Source organism: Lycorma delicatula, chromosome 4 (assembly GCF_047948215.1).
Source record: "Lycorma delicatula isolate Av1 chromosome 4, ASM4794821v1, whole genome shotgun sequence".
Classification (NCBI taxonomy): domain Eukaryota; kingdom Metazoa; phylum Arthropoda; class Insecta; order Hemiptera; family Fulgoridae; genus Lycorma; species Lycorma delicatula.
The window spans coordinates 48,697,319-48,715,843 of NC_134458.1; the positions used below are offsets into that span (position 1 = coordinate 48,697,319).

The 18,525-nt window shown below is 35.8% G+C and overlaps 1 long non-coding RNA gene across 1 annotated transcript in view; it reads left to right on the forward strand.

The window, feature by feature from the left end:
- Positions 1 to 18,525, forward strand: part of LOC142323363 (uncharacterized) — a 34,953-nt gene that overhangs the window by 1,784 nt on the left and 14,644 nt on the right. The window lies entirely within an intron of this gene.

An 18,525-nucleotide genomic window follows, 5' to 3' on the forward strand; every position in this document is an offset into this window, starting at 1 on the left:
TTAATCTAGACCTTTGTGACCATTAAAGTGTGCACTTGGCTTAAACCACTGAGTTCCACTGGCTGGGTATGTCTTACAACATGTAAAAATTTGGGTCCACTGGCTGGGTATGTCTTACAACATGTAAAAATTTGGGTATCTGCTTTTCATCCATCGTTAAGGTGTGCTACCATATGGCTTATTATATACTTGCTGCATTCTTTTAGCATTGAAATGGATTTTCTTCTACTTAGATGCATCTCTTGTAAAGCCAGTACCAAAGGTTTTTTCCAAAGCTGCTAGTATACAGAATATGTTTCATACCATCTACTGAGGGGCTTTCATTGTATTGAAAGTCCCATATAAATAAATAAACATGAATTCTTTGTCATTAGTTTATTTAATGATTTTATCCATAAAACGTACATTAAATTACATCTGTTAGTGTTTCTCCATTGTCTGGCCACAGTTTTGTATCAAAGTGTGTTTAGTCATTCTCTTCCATGTTGAGGATAAAGAGTTGTAAAAACAGTCTTGACAGCAGTTTTTAGCTAATCAACATTCCTTTATATGGGATATATTCTGTGATTATAATCAGGGAAGTGGTGCTTAAAAAACTGCTAGAATGCTGAATTTGTCCCTCCCAAAATATTTTCATGAAATTTTTCAAATCTGCTAATATTTATTTTTTTTTTATATTTTCTTGTTTGATTTTTTGTGAGAATATTATTTTAGGCATTAAACAAAATAAGGGTATTTATTTTTAACATTTTATTTTTGTATTATTTATTAGTGTGGCAAATGGAGTAGTTGGCTATAAAAAAACTACAATATTATTATATAAATCAGCATTACTTTCAAAAATATTGTAATATTCAAATTCATTATTTTTATTATATAGAATCTTTTTTTCCAAACATCTTTGTCAATAAAACTGAATAACAAAAAAAATTATCAAGTAACTTCATTTCTACTGATAGTCTCTTATAATCCGTGGTCGATTTTTTAATTTTCCTACGAGAAGTGTTTGTATGAATACTAAATATTACCGTTTTGCAATAATATTTGCAAATAACAATTTAAACAAGAAAATCGTACTGTTAATTTAAAAAAGATCTTGTATTTAAATTTCTTACAAATTTTCAGACAGGATCCTCTTCACGTTCAGGTAATCTGCATTCTTGCTTCTGTCTGTCAATGGCTGATCGATGATTTCATAACCCTTTCTGTATGTAACTTTTTGGTTCCCAAATATTGTTCGGTTATTTTCTTTATTACATTGTTCATCGCAATTATTTATCAGTATTAGATGTACCCTAAAACCAACAAATTTTGCAATATTTGTTGCTGTTTTTCACTCATTTTTATTTGTTTATTTAAATTGAAAATAATATTTACCAATAATTTTTACACCTTTTCTTGTTAAATTTATCAATCGATCTTTTGATGTCAATAATTAAGCACATCATGAATAAAAAAATACTTTGAAATGCAATTTAAAGTTAGTATTAATATTAAATAAACAGTTGAGTACAAAGTACGTACATACACCAAAAGCCACTGATCAAGACTGAAGCTTTGTGAAAAATAAACAGTGCAAAAATATTCTTCTTGTTGATATTTTCCCTTTGAAATTTTGCCGACTTAATGACTAACCGACTAGAATATTATTATTTCTCTATCGCAAGAATGTAGAACCCTACAGATAGTGTCATAAATTAAGAAAAGGAAATGGTCTACAAAAAAAATAAAAGCAGTACAAAAATATTTTTCTGTTAAATTTTTCAAACTTGCCCGTTGAAATTTTGTTGATTTTTATGATTGTCCATATAATCTTTTCAAAAATATTGCAGTTCCTTTTCCCAAAAGAAAATAGACCCATAGGGTCTATTTTCATAAATTAAGGAAAGGGAATGCCCTACAAAACATTATATAAAAAACCTATAAAACTGGAGGAACTTGTTTTATGTTTTTTGTTTTTAAGTAACATGTGCAGAATGTAAACAATTATTCTTTCAACTTCTAAAAAAAAAGATAATCTTTCAAAGATTTAGAAAATTAATGAAACGCATCTTGGCTTGGAAAAAATGCCAGAACTTCATTCTGGCCCCACTACACCCCTAATTATGCCCAAAAGGGAGTTGTTACAGGTTATAAAGTACCAGGACTTAAAGGAAGCCACTGAATTATGAAACCTTTACTAGTCCACCACCCTTTAAAATGTTCATTTACAAAGTCCCTTACTGACTGAGCATAACGAGCTGGAGCTTTGTCTTGCTGTATGACAGCAGTTAATTCCATATCAATCAACTAAAGCTAACGAATAAAATAGTTTAAGGCATGAAATTATGCCTAAGATTATTAAGGCATGGAATGATGGCTAAACACGTCCTTCAAAAACGTATATTCCTATCAGGTGCATTTCAGATACCTGCCCATATCATTACATGTGATTTGTGGTCTGTAATTTTCTTATAAAAAAAGAGATTTTCTTTACACCAAAAACATACATTCCAAAATATATTAGGTATAAGTCACACTCATCGGAGAAGAAAAGTGGTTTCATGATCAAACACCGCAAAAATGCCTTGGAGATTTGCAACAAGTTTCTCTTAAGGCAATGTCCAGGACACCAAGCTCATGAACATGAGCAGGTGTAAAGGGTTTAAACCAAAGATTTATTTTCTGAAGTATTGAATTTGGAATATTTAGCTCTGAAAAGTCTTTTTCCTGATTAACTTAAGAGATCATAAACAGAATTCCTTAAGAATATCAGAGCTCAATTGACTGGAAGGATTTGTGTCCAATAATTTGCTGCCTTGGTTAGGTTTAAATTATTCTAAATGCATGTTCACTGGTTCATACAAATAAATAAAGATCTTGACTTCGTTTATAATATAAATTGTTTTTATTGTAACTGAACTTGTAAATTATACATTTAGCATTATTATATTAATTACTTGTACATTCATAACAAACACAAGTTGAATCTGGATGAAGGAATTAGATTAAACTATTCTAGTGCAGAGCCAGCTTTTATAGCGTGGATGGAGCCACCAGGAGCTGTGTGCAGCTGTTCAAAGGACCTTTAAAAATTAAAATTCCTTTAAATGAAATTTAAAGTTCTTAATTTAAAAAGGAGTTACAGAAAAAGTGAACATTTATCAAGAGTATTTAAAAATTAAATAATTCAAATAAATTATCTCATTTAAATACCCTGGGTCTTAACGTATCTGCCCGCCAAAAATCAATTTTTTTTTTTTTTAGTTTAACGATGTAAATGAAATTATTATAGACAATAACATAATTAGAAGTTACATACATTCATGAATATAATCAAATTGTTAATTTTTATGGTTAGTAGGAATGGTACTTGCATTCATTTGTGATGTAATACTAATAGCATTAAAGTATATAATAAAGTAATTAAAAAGCCCATAAAAACATAATCTGTAATTAGTCATTTAAGATAGGTGACTTTAAATTTATTTATTTCACAAACTATATTTGGCCTACTTACTTTCCATCAGGTTAGCAGGCACTAATTTATTTAAAATAAAGTTGCCATAAAAAATAGCACAGTTTATGTATTAAAAAAAGCATTTTATTTTTTGATAAGTTCAATAGATAATTTACACACACACACACACATATATATATACAAACACACACACAGTAGTTTGCAAGTTAATCATAAAATAGATGTTGTTTAATAAAAAGTAACTTTATTTAGAAAAAAGATCATACCAGTACAATTTGTGAATATCTATATCTAGTAATTAATATGTTGTCCTTTATTCTTATCATTTCAAATACATGATTTGGTATCGATTAAAGTGTATTATACATTTTTTTTTATTTTCTTCATCATGAAGCCATACCGATATTGTTGCTTTAATGAGATCAATTTTTGTGGTACAGTTCATTTTTGAGAGTAGTTTTATGACTATTGCCCGATGACATTCAGTTGAGACTGGGTAATGCCTGGCTACAAAAGTACTTTAATGTTTCGTTTTTTGTAATAAAAAGTTTTCAATTTTTAGCTGTAAGGATAGACGCCAAATCTTGTTGGAACCATTACCTTGTGGGAATTTGGTTTGAAGTTGTGTCACAACCATTTCCTTCAGAATCTTGACATATAAATCACTTTTCACATAACATCTACTATAAGTAATTAATAAGGGCCTTCAAATGTGAAACAACCCCAAAACATTTTTTTTCTAGGGATATTTAACTGATTGTTGGATATGAGCTGGTGATGTATTTTCATCTGATGCTTTCCTAACATATGGAATCCATTGTTCCTGAAAATAAAAATGTGACTTGTTGGAAAACATAACATTTTTATTTTTATTTTGGTCTTTGGTCCAGTTGCATGTGCTTTGGCTCACAAGAGCCTTTTTTGCACATTGCTGTTGTTAAAAGTTGCTTTTTATCTTGCTGATGAGTTTTCTGTCCCAGCTGCAAGACGTCAGTGTCTAACAGTTGTCACATGTAAATCTGTACCAGCGGCTGATAATTCTTGATTTAAGTCCACAGCAGATAATTTTGAATCAAGTTTATTTTTTCTTACTAATAACCAATCTGTTCTGGAATAGTTTCTCTTTTTCGGCCACATTTTCCTTTCCTTCGAGTTGAAAAGAAACCAGTTTCTTTAATTCGCTTTGAAATAGCAATACTTTTCCTAGTCCAACACCACACTCAGAAGCTATTTTACATTGTATCATAATGATATGCTCAGAAAGAGAAAAAATTCTCAAACGCTTTCTTGGAGTTATTTCCATTATATATTCAAGACGCAGGACAAAAAATGGTGAAATATGATTTTGTAATAAAAAATGAAATAAACTTTCACAAAATACTATTTATAATATGAAAACGTTATAATTGCTAAATAACCAAAGAACAATAACTACACATTACACAGACAACTTAAAGAATGGTTGTGGTCAAGCACTGTAGCCACAACATAAAAACAAACAAAAAATTCCTTTTTTTTATTAATTTGCATGCTATCGTACATATATATATAATCTCCAAAATATATATTATTTAAATATATTATTAAAATACATATTCTCAAAAAAAAAATATATATATATATATTTTAAAGATTAATATGGTATTTTTAACTTATCTATCTGTTATAAATGATAGTGTGGCTTACAAAACAAACATTGCTTAGAAGTAAATTTTGAATAATTACTAAGATTATTTCCTTTAAATTGTTTATTAGAATTTATGGTAAAGCGTTTGCTAAAAACTCTGGTTGGATGTTATAATGCTATCTTTGGTTTCGTTTTCTGTTTTCGCTTGCATGTTTGAAGTGAACGCATTAATATTTTCTAGAAGTTGTCTTCCCAAATTAAGAAACTCAATAAAGTCTTTAAAGATGAAAAAACTTTCATTTGATAATTTTTCCTTCCATATTCTTGAGGTATTGTAGTAGATTCATATGTGTTATGTGTTTACAGGAAGTTGCTTTAATTCGAGCGAATTCACATATGAGGAAATGTCATTAATAAATTTTGATAAACTATCTATTGATTCTCTTTTTATAGAATCTGACCTTAAAATGAGTTCAGCATTATGAAATGCAATTATATATTTATTATCAAATCGTGTTTTTAATAATTTTACAGCAATAATATAATTTTCATTTGTTATTCGTAAATTTTTAATGATCGCTAAAGCTTCATCCTTCAGAGATGAATGTTAATAATGTAATTTTTGGATATTAGGTAAATCATTAAATATATTAAAATACAATATATAATATAATAATAAAATAAAATATATAATTATATAATATAAATAAAATAATATATAATATAATGTTTGACTGTTGTGTGCCTGTGCGCACGCGCGCGCGCGTGTGTGTGTGTATGTGTGTATCAAAATATAGCTGCCACTCTAACACATTACCTCTAAATAAAGGTATATTAATGGGTTGCAGTTGTATTTGTTTGAGTGTTGTATTTGAACTAACTTTTTAATTAGAAGATTTTTGACTATTACTTATTAAATTTTGCAATTTGTTCTCCCGGTCGGAGAACAAAAAAATGTCAAATTATTTGCCACATTGGTTTAATACCGCAGTGGGGTTTCAATTATTCTAAATATTTGTTGTTCGCTGGTTCATACAAATAAATAAAAGTCTTGACTTAATTTATAATATAAATTGTTTTTTTTTTTTAATTTTAATCCTGAACTTGTAAATTATATATTTAACATTATTATATTAATTACTTGTACATTCATAACAAACAGAAGTTGAGTCTGGATGAAGGAACTAGACTAAATTATTCTAGTGTAGAGCTAGCTTTAATAGCATGGGTGGAGCCAAGTGAGCCGCCAGGAGCTGTGTGAGTTGTACAGAGCTGAGTGCAGCTGTTCAAAGGACTTCTTAAAAATTAAGTCCTTCTTTAAATAACATTTAGAGTTCCTTATTTAAAAAGGAGTCACATAAAGGTGAACATTTATTTATAGAATGTTTAAAAATTAAATAACTCAAATAAATAACCTCATTTAAATTCCCTGGGTCTTAACAGGATTTGCAGATCAAGGACTGACCTATTGGAAAAGGCTTTTTTCCCCATTTTCAGAATGCTGTTACTGATGGAGCTTCCTCACTAAAACCCTACATATTAATATGAATTAATTATTTAAAACAAAAATTAAAATACATAATGTTAAAAACCTAGACATAAATTAAATAGAGATAAAAAAATAATTTTTTTTTAATTTCATGATTACTAAAACATTAAAGAGGCACAGAAATTCAGTTTTTTCATAATACTGTGCGTGATATTATGTGCACTTTTATTTAAATTAATTTAACTATTTTTATAAGTATATATACTTTATAAAAAATCAGTTATGACTTTTACTTATATTTATTTAAAAAATTATATTTACGTATGGTACTTGTATGCATACATGTATGAATATACATATTTTACTGAAATTAATCTTTAAGATTCATATTATTCTTCTGTACTGTTAAATTATGTTTAAATTCTATTAAATAAACCACTTAGTACAGAATACTGAAATTAAGTCATATCTTAATTTTTCTTAAAAGTCCTTAATTTTTCTTGAAAGTGCTATCACAGGAACTCACATCCTTAGTCATGATTGAAATAATTCCTGCATTACATAATAAAAATGGTGTATCAATTTACATGAGTGCTGCTATCTGTTGCAGTTTTTATAAGACCATCTCCCTCAAACACTGTCTGATGGTTTATCAAATTGAAATTTTATTTGTATTTATATAAATAATATTTTTCTAATATATTTAATTTTATTTTTAATAGAATTTATATATATATATATAATTTATTTAAATTAAATTTTTTATAGTCCATTCTTTTTTTCTCTGTACATTAAATAACTATATATAATATAATAATATTTTTTCAGCCTCCACAAAGTACAGAATTAGAGAACATTCTTACCTTTACTTTTTGTTTTTACCAAAATGTTTTTGGGCCCAAACCCATCTTCAGTGATATTTTTTATTTTAATAAATTTTTCGTTGTCTACATTTACACATTAATTTTAATTAATACTTAAAAAACTCATCAACAGTTCTTTTATATGTACGTTCAAGCGCTTTCAGAAAAAAATTCCATCATCAGGAACTTAAAAAATGTATGTTATAATCTTAATAAAACTAAAACTTCTTCGCCGTGTAAATTGTTTATTTAACATAATATAACAGTGGTTGTCAAATGTTTAAAATTATGTTGATTTAACGTCCTGACATTATGAATGTCTCCACTGTTATCTATGATAAAATTATTGTAAAACATTAATTGTAGCTTATATATATATATATATATATATATATATATATAAATGTGCAGTTGCATGCGCATACATAATTGCATGAGGGTGATGTACTGAAAACTTTTGTTTTGTAAAATTACTCATAATTGTAGAGTGCCATAGCAGCCAAGAATTTATGCCTAGAGATGTGGTTCTGTTACAAGGATATTTAGCACAAAGACTGCATAATTTTTTTAAGGTTAGCATCCACTTTGAAAAGTTAAATTTACACATTTCTTATTAAGGCATAAACATAGTTTTACCCATTAAAAACTTAAAATGCAAAAATATACTGTATTTCAAATTATGGTTTCTACAGTAATTAAGCTATACAATGTTGAACTTTCATTTAACAAAATGTTGCTTTCAGTCTCATTTTTATATTACTAGTGGGTTATAAATTACATTAATTCTAAATAAAATGTATTATTTTAACTAATAATATTAAGATATCAAATTATTTTAATTGATATTGAAATAGTTGATATATTGATATGAAGTATTTTAGTAGTATATGAAGTATTTTATTGTTTTATTACCACATAGATAATTACATAAACAATAATTAATCTATTAACAAATAACTAGAAAGGACATTAATAGTTGATTTAGTTCATTTCAAACTGTACAACTTTTGACAAGGGAAATACTTCTTCAGAACTGCCTCATTGCAGTATTTGGGATCAGGTTATTTTAGCTCAAAATGAAGAGGTTAAAATTTTACTTCTCATTTAATATGAATAGTTCAGTATTGAAAACAGTTGCCCAACTGCTTATTATATTTTTAAGTGTAAAGCTAAAATACAAGTGTTGTAGGTTAAGTAAAAGCTAACATATTAAAGATAATTTGTGATTATAATCTAGACCAAGGATAGTTATATTAAAGCCAATTTATCAAGTTTCTGCTGTAATTATGGAAAAGAAAACTTGGAGGATTACGGAAACAAAGAGCGTTAAACGGGCCAGGGCGGGCTCATCCGAGGAGGAGGATGCCCCGCTAACTCTTAAGAATATTGCATGTAGACTGGGACACGCCCTACTACAATTACGCCAAGGCCTAGGTAAATCCAGCCCGGCTTTTATGAAAGCGCATGAGCGGGAGTTATCTGAGATTTACAAGGAGCTTCAACTGGTAGAGGAGGAAGCGGCCGGTGGTGTTGACACAAATACGCAGGGGACACAAACAGATAGACCCCACAGGGAGGACGATATTCTAGAACAAGACCTTACTGATGACCAACTATTAGAGAGACTGCCTAGCAGATGGTCAACCTGGGCGATAAACAGGCTTACCCAGGTGACCAACTTAACGCCTGGGGAGGACAGCTGCCACTATGTTAACTTGACCAAGACGAGACCCGGCAGCCGTTTGCATGGCACCAAACCAGGGGCCATGATCATCCAGGACTCCACCGTGTTGGAGAATAACTGTGTTACCTCGAGGGGTACAAGGTACACGGTGGTGTACAGCACCGAAGAAGGAGAAAAGGCAGCCGCAGCGCAAGTGATTAAGGCCATGAGGAGGGTCGTCAGTAAACCCGAGGAAGTGGTATTCGTCATACCGCCTGGACCGGAGGGTATATTTATAAGGAAAATAGTTATTTACCTGTCACGGAAGAAAAAATCGCCTCCAAAAATGATACTTCCTAATTTGGGGGATCAAACACGAGCCAGATCGCGATCGGCTTCTGTGCGTAGGGCCGCCCCACTGGTGACGGAGAGTAAAACAGTGGTAGTGAGAGCACCTGGGAAGTCGTATGCTGACCTCTAACAGTCAAGGACAGAGTCTCCAGGGAGGAAGCAGGAGAAGTCCTCTCAATTAGAAAGGGCCGCAACCAGGAAATGGAAGTCCGAATCCAAGGAACCAAAAAGGCCGGCGAATTTACTAATATGTTAAGAGACCGAGCGGCAGATCTACAGGTGGATCTTCGTACGAGAGGCGACAGAAGAATCGTGGTGCATATTAAAGATCTGGAGTATGACACCACGGAAAACGAAATAAAGGAGGCGCTAGACAGGGTCCTTGGCAAACAGGAAAGCTATAGAATAACATCTCTAAGAGGTGCATATGGAGAAACAAAAAATGAATGCTACGGTCATCACTACTCACAGAGGGGCGACCAAGCTGGTTGCCTCCAGGTTTCGGGTGGGGTGGGTCCACTGTCGGACGTATATCAGAACACAAAATGAGCGCTGCTATCGATGCTGGGCTACTGGGCACGGTAGAAGAAATTGCAAGGGTCCTGACCGTGGTAGCTTATGCTACAACTGTGGCGATGCGGGACACCTTATTCGAGAATGTCGAGAGGCCACTAGGTGCCTAGACTGTAAGAGCTCGACGCACAGGACCGGCAGCTCCGATTGTTGTAAGACATGTTAAGGATCCTGTTATTGAATCACAACCGCAGTCTCCTCGCCAATTATCTGGTGGAGGAGATTGCCAACCGTGGGTGTTTTGATTTTATTGTGGCTACCGAGCCAAATGTCCTCGCGGCCGCTCACTCGCAGTGGGTGTCTGATATGGCGGGGGACGTCGCGATGAAGCGAGCAACAGGCAGTAGGGACTTTAGTCTGTATCACAGAGCGCAGGGTGTGGTAGCCGTGGAACTGGAAGAGCATATTATGTACGGTGTCTACATTAGCCTTAATGTGTCCGTTGAAGAGTACCAACACCGGATGACACAGTTGCAACGCTTGGTTATGCAGTCCCCCAAGAGAGCTATTATTTTGGGGAACTTCAACTGTAGGACAGTGGCGGCGGGCGCTGGGACGACGAATAACAGAGGAAGTGTCCTGGAGGACTTCCTTGCAGCTACCGGTACCACATGCCTAACGACGGAACTCCGACTTATCGAGCGAGGGGCCATGAATTCATCCTCGATCTGGTGATCGTGGATGGGAGAATGGTCACTGATAGAACCGAATTCCGAGTATTGGAAGAGGAGACCGGGAGTGATCACCTTGCGGTCTCCTTGATAATACACGTCTGTTCGGCGACCCCTGCTGTACGGAACCCGGCAAGAAGACTCACTAGCAGACAGGTGAACAAAATTGTGGAGAGAGCGGCACGCAAAATCTCCGACGGCAGAAGGTTGGATCCGGAGGTCCTCCAAGAAATAATCTCAAACGAAATTTCCAGCATACCGGAAACGGAGCATAGATACCACCCTGTGTACTGGTGGAACCAGGAGATCGCCGAACAAAGAATCGTACTTCAGCGAAATAAACGAACGGCCCAAAGATTAAGAGCTAGACAGGGATCTGAGGCTCAGATTGAACAAACTATGGAGGCCTATAGGACGGCTCGGAAAACGTTGAACTACCTGATTAAGAACGCCAAGAGATCTAAGTGAAGGGAACTGTGTGGTGAGCTCGATGCTGACCCGTGGGGGCGAGCCTTCCAAATAGTAATGAAGCGATTGGGGAGGCGAGTGCCTGCGCTGAATGAGGACGAAGCGGCGCGCCAGATGTCCGTACTTTTCCCGCGGGAGGAGGAGATAAGACGGGAGGCAGTCTTGTGCGAACGTGGCAGGTTCGCACAGGATGAGGTGATTGCCGCAATTAACAAGTTAAATAACAAGAAGAGTCCGGGCCCAGATGGAGTTCCGGCAGCGGTCATTAAAGGCCTGGCTAGAATAGTACCGTGGGAGATGACGGACATTTTGAGTTATGGGCTGCAACACCGCACTTTCCCTCAATGCTGGAAGGAGGCCGGAACGGTTTTTCCTCCCAAACCGAATACAAACCCAGGCGTTTGCGAGTACCGTCCTATCAGCCTCATAAATAATATGGGTAAGGCTGCTGAGAGACTTCTTGCTACCAGGATCCAAGAGGAGCTGGACCTAAGCGAAAGCCTACATTTGGAGCAATATGGATTCCGTAAGGGCCGTTCGACACTGGATGCGATAAACAGGGTGGTTAGCTGGGCGGCGGAGGTACGGAGCGGTACTTGGAGGACCAGAATGATCCCATTGATGGTCCAGTTAGATATCAAAAATGCGTTTGGATCGGTACCGTAGACGGCCATTGTAGCGACGCTCAGAGAAATGAATGTTAGTGACCACTTGCTAAACCAGGTTGATTGCTACCTGTCTGATAGATGGACGGAGGTTCGCACTTTGGAGGGGGTGGTGAGATTTCCGGTCTTCGGTGGAGTTCCGCAGGGGTCTGTGTTAGGCCCCTTGCTATGGAACATCTTTTACGACCGGGTACTCCGGTCGCCTTATCCGGAAGGAGTCAGCGTAGTCACTTACGCTGACGACATTGCACTATTGGTGGAAGATAAGGAAATTGGTGATGCAGAGGATAAAGCAAATCGCTCCCTCCAACTCATAGACAACTGGCTAATAAACAACAACATGGAGGTGTCCCCGGGAAAAATCAAGTGTATCCTCTTCACGGGTAGGAGAAGACTGCGCGGCGTTCGGGTCGTGATCCGTGGAGAGGTTATAACTGAGGTCAAGGATACAAAATATCTAGGGGTGACAATAGATAAAAGTCTCAAGTTTGGTGGGCATATAGAAAATGTGTGCAAAAATGTAGGGCTCACCATAAAAGCCCAAAAGGAAGGAGATTATTCGTGGAACACACAGTACCGGGGGCCTCCAAACGGAAACTGATTGCGTCGGCGGCGGTGTCTGCGGCGTTATATGCGGCGCCGGTTTGGGCTGATGCAATCAGGATACAAAGAAACAAGGATAAACTGCGAAGAATGCACAGAACGGCATTGTTGGGAGTGGCGGCAAGGTATCGTACTCTGTCATATGAAGCTATATGTGTGCTTGCGTCGGTCCCGCCGATAGAACTTCAGATCAAGAGCAGGAAAGCGAGAGCGGAAGGGTGTAGTAGAGCTGAGACCGAGGCGATGACCCGACAGTGGTGGAAGGAAGTACGGGCAGAGACTAACGCTGCGGCCTGGACCAGAAGGTTAATAAGTGATTTGGACGCATGGTTGGATCGCCAACATGGCGAGGTGAACTTTTGCATAACACAGATGATGTCGGGTCATGGATGTTTTGGTTACTATTTAAAAAGATTCGGCAAGAGAAACACACCCAACTGCGACTATTGCCAGGAGGTGGACGACGCAGAGCATACGATGTTCGAATGCCGCAGATGGGCACAATACAGACAATTCATAGCAGTCAATAACCTGAACGCGAATAACATAGTAGAGTGGTCGCTAAGGAGGAAGCAGAACCGGAACGTTTTTAACAATTTCGCCGGTTCGGTTCTTCGCACTAAGGAAGAGGAGGCGCGACGAAGGAACCGTTAGGTTCAATCGTTAATAGGGGGGATAGGTGGACAGCCCCGTCTCTGAGAGCCTGTATGCCCTGGTGTGCAGGTTTCGGTGAGGGGACGGGGTCTCCGGGGAGATTTTGCGGGGATAAAATTAAAAGACCTAGACCCGGCCGGCGTGGCTGGTTTTGGGGGTGCGCGCGCTCCTTGTGCTGGTCGCGCCGGTTTGAGGCAAACGGTAAAAAGACCGAGACCCGGTTTCTGTCGGCGGGGGTGCGGAACGGGGGTGCCGGGCTTTGCCCTCGTCGGCGGGAATTAGGCAGGCAAGAAAAGATCTAGTACCGGGGCGGTTGACCTGCCGTGCCGGGTGTAAAACCGGTGGGCGGGAAGACCGCCTTAGAGCCAAAAGACACGTCTCTGGGCCGAGTATACTTAATTGGATGTCCAGCCCAGGGATGTAGGGAAAAAAAAGTGATTCTAATTAACATACTGAAGAAAAAATATTCAGTGAACATAGGTCTGAAACGCATATTTTTCTGTCTGTCCGCCATTTTGTGTTATTTAAGAAAAGTATTATTTTTCAAGAACGTGGAAATCACACAATAAAATTTTGTACTTTATTTTAAACTAACATTTTTTAATAGGAAAAAACATAACGATACTCTTCGTTGACAAATTTCAAAATGGCGGCATTTCAAATTTTCAATCTTAAATATCTTACGAATTATTAGATTTATCAAATTGTATTGTATTTATAAAATCTCTGAAGCATTTTTTTTGTGATCAGAAAGATACCTTTGTAAAAATCTGACGACTAACAAGAGTTATTGCTAAAAGTAAGCCTCAACCGATATGGCGGCCATCTTTTTTTTATTATCATCGCTCACTTGATAACTAAATCAAATGTTCTGATTAAAATTGCTAAAAATTCAACATTATGGATATTTAATAATAATTATTGTAAGAGCCTAGAAACAATTAATTCTCAGTAATAAAAAAATGTGAAAATCAAATGCATAGTTTATTCAAACAAATTTTAAAAATGAAATTAAAAAAAATGTAAACTAAATATTCAGCCAAATATTTTATTAACCAAAAAGGCTATAAATAAGTACTCTGTGATAATTACAACTGAAACAGCTGATTTTTTTTTTTACTTACATTGTTTTTCTTTCTCTTGTAAACAAAACAGTTTCACGTTCTATTACTTCCATTGGATTCTGATATCTGTGCTCTGAATTTTTAAAATCTTTGTGTTTTTATTGCAAATTGTCATTAAGAGTGTTAATTGTCATTTAAAATATATTTTACACTCGCAATTATTGTACCCGTACCATCTGCAACGGGTACAAGCTCTTCAACCGGGTGATAACCAATCAAGGATTGTATTCGATCGGTGGATAATTAACAAGTGTGCCCGTAACCCGGAGTCGATATCTAACATTCTTTTTACAGACGAGGTATCTTTCACTAAGGGTGGTATAAACAACTTCCACAAGCGACATGCTTGGTATAGGAAAATCCTCATGCAGCATTTCAAGCAGGGAGTAAACAGTTTTTTCTGAATTTTTGGGGAACAATCTACATGGATATGCTAATCAGGTTTTTCTTTTTCCACATAAATTGACAGGCGACTCGTATTTGGAATTGGTAATAAATGACCTACCTGAACTTCTACAGGACGTTCCTTTGCAAAGCATAGTGAACATGTGGTTCACGCATGACAATGTACCTGCTCGCTTTGCAACTGGCATCAGAGAAAAATTAACTGATTGTTTTCAAGGAAGGTGGATTGGTCGGGGCGGTCCCATTCGTTGACCTGCATGCTTCCCAGACCTGAACCCAGTAGACTATGGGGACATGTAAAGTCTTGTTTATTCAACACAAATTGTCGATGTTCAGCAGTTAGAGGATAGAATTTTCCGCTCTTTTCAAACAGTCGGGGAGCAGCCAGGAATTTCTGAGCGTGCACGTCAGTCACTAAACGTATGGATTGCTGCGTTAGAGTGAATGGAGGTCAAATTGAACATTTGTTGTAATTCTCATCAGAAAAAAAAAACAAAATTTCACATGCTCTTACAATAATTATTATTAAATATCTATAATGTTGAATTTTTAGCAATTTTAATCAGAAAATTTGATTTAGTTATCAAGTGAGTTACGATAATAAAAAAACAAGATGGCCGCCATATCGGTTAAGGCCTACTTTTTGCAATAACTGTTTGACGTCAGATTTTTACAACTAAGGTGTCGTTTTGTTTAGAAAAAAAAATGCTTCATAATTTTTATGAATACAATACAATTTGATAAATCTAATAATTCGTAAAATATTTAAGATTGAAAAATTGAAACGGCCGCCACTTAAATAATTTATCAACGGAGAGTATCGTTTTTTTCCTATTTACAATTTTATTTTAAAATAAAGTACGAAATTTTACTGTATTATCTCCAACCGTTCTTGAAAAATAATACTTTTCTTAAAAGAACTAAATGGCGGACAGACAGAAAAATATGCGTTTTAGGACCTATGTTCACTGGATATTTTTTCTTCAGTATTTTACGTAGAATCACTTCCGAGAGTTTGGCCTCACATTTTAAGGACACTCTGTATGCTGTATGAAACATAAACAACCAAAACACAGTAATTAGATAAGTTAAAATTACCATATTAATCTCCAATATATATATATATATATATGAGGGTAAGTCAATTATTATCCGCAATATAGTAATAAATTTTATTGCAATACAAATAGGAAACTTACATGTACATCATTTTTCAACATACACTTCTTGCATTTCAACGCACTTGGTCCATCGTTGCACAAGCTTCCTGATGCCCTCATGAAAGAAGGTTTCCGGTTGAGCTGCGAGCCAGGAATGCACCGCTTCTTTCACTGTTTCGTCCGAGGTAAATCGACAGCCTTTTAATGCCTCTTTGAGTGGACCAAACAAGTGGTAGTCAGAAGGAGCAAGATCAGGACTATACGGAGGATGAGCCAGTACTTCAAAGCTGAGTTTCAGCAGTGTGGGCAGCAGTATGTGGACGGGCATTGTCGTGCAACAACACTACACCTTTCGACAACAGTCCTCGGCGTTTGCTTCGAATTGCAGGCTTCAGCTTGGCAGTAAGCATCTTATTGTAACGCGCACTGTTTATTGTCGTGCCCCTTTCCTCATAATGTTCCAGTACTGAGCCTTGTGAGTCCCAAAAAACATTAAGCATCAGTTTTCCTGCGGACGGTTGGGTCTTGAATTTTTTTTGCAGGGCGAATTTGAATGTTTCCATTCTATACTCTGCCGTTTACTCTCCGGCTTGTAATGATGGATCCTTGTTTTGTCACCAGTGATGGTTTTGTCTAAGATGTCCCATTCGTTACTATAGCGATCCAATCGGCAGATGGCCAAGCGCGTTTGTTTATGCAACTGTGTGAGTTACTTTGGGACCCATCTTGCACAGTCTTTATGAAACACAAATCTGTTGTGGATGATTTTGTAGGCACAACCGTGACTAATTTGCAGACGATGTGCCACTTCATCGATAGTTACACGTCTGTCTAAGAAAACATGTCTGTCACGTGCACGCTCAATGTTTTCCTCATTTGTTGCGGTGGTAAACGGTCGTCCGGCTCCTTCATCGTGCGTAAAACTTGTGCGACCGTTTTTGAATTGTTCAATCCATTTGATTGACACTCCGTTGCGGCAACACACTGTTCCCGTACTGTACCGAAAGTCTTCGACGAACCCCTGATATTTCGGCCCCTGATATACCTTCCGACTACAAAAAACGGATCACTGAATGTTGCTCTTCTTTGGTGCAAACAGAAAGCGGGACAGTCATGGTTAACGGCAGGGCAGTGGTATTGGAACTAACCTATTAGCATCAAACCTGCACAGATATAACAATAATTAAACCACGCATGCGGCATCTACGCAACATGACAGTACTACCAACTTAAACAAAAATATAACTAAATTGCGGGTAATAATTGACTTACACTCGTGTATATATATATATACAGTAGCATGCAAATTAACCCAAAAACAGGGAATTATTTGTTGTGGCTACAATGCTTGACCACAACCATTCTTTAAGTTGTCTGTGTAATGTGAAGTTATTGTTCTTTGGTTATTTAGCAATTATAACGTTTTCATATTATAAATAGTGTTTTGTGAAAGTTTATTTCACTTTTTATTACAAAATCATATTTCCCCATTTTTTGTCCTGCGTCTTGAATATATAATGGAAATAACTCCAAGAAAGCGTTTGAGAATTTTTTCTCTTTCTGAGCATATCATTATGATACAATGTAAAATAGCTTCTGAGTGTGGTGTTGGACTAGGAAAAGTATTGCTATTTCAAAGCGAATTAAAGAAACTGGTTTCTTTTCAACTCGAAGGAAAGGAAAATGTGGCCGAAAAAGAGAAACTATTCCAGAACAGATTGGTTATTAGTGAGAAAAAATAAACTTGATTCAAAATTATCTGCTGTGGACTTAAATCAAGAATTATCAGCCGCTGGTACAGATTTACATGTGACAACTGTTAGACACTGACGTCTTGCAGCTGGGACAGAAAACTCATCAGCAAGATAAAAAGCAACTTTTAACAACAGCAATGTGCAAAAAAGGCTCTTGTGAGCCAAAGCACATGCAACTGGACCAAAGACCAAAATAAAAATAAAAATGTTATGTTTTCCAACAAGTCACATTTTTATTTTCAGGAACAATGGATTCCATATGTTAGGAAAGCATCAGATGAAAATACATCACCAGCTCATATCCAACAATCAGTTAAATATCCCTAGAAAAAAAATGTTTTGGGGTTGTTTCACATTTGAAGGCCCTTATTAATTACTTATAGTAGATGTTATGTGAAAAGTGATTTATATGTCAAGATTCTGAAGGAAATGGTTGTGACACAACTTCAAACCAAATTCCCACAAGGTAATGGTTCCAACAAGATTTGGCGTCAACCCTTACAGCTAAAAATTGAAAACTTTTTATTACAAAAAACGAAACATTAAAGTACTTTTGTAGCCAGGCATTACCCAGTCTCAACTGAATGTCATCGGGCAATAGTCATAAAACTACTCTCAAAAATGAACTGTACCACAAAAATTGATTTCATTAAAGCAACAATATCGGTATGGCTTCATGATGAAGAAAATAAAAAAAAAAGTATAATACACTTTAATCGATACCAAATCATGTATTTGAAATGATAAGAATAAAGGACAACATACGAGTTGCGACAATAAAGTAATGAGACTGATTTGAAAAAAATGTTGCTTACCGTTTTAGTCATGTTTAGTCCTTCAAAGTAGTTCCCCTCTGATTGCACACACTTATTCCAGCGCTTCTGCCATTGATGGTAACATTTCTGGAACTCATCTTCTGTAATATCCTCCAAGACCCTCGTCACAGCTTTTTGGACATCTTGTGTTGTTTGAAAATGGTGTCCCTTGACCGCCAT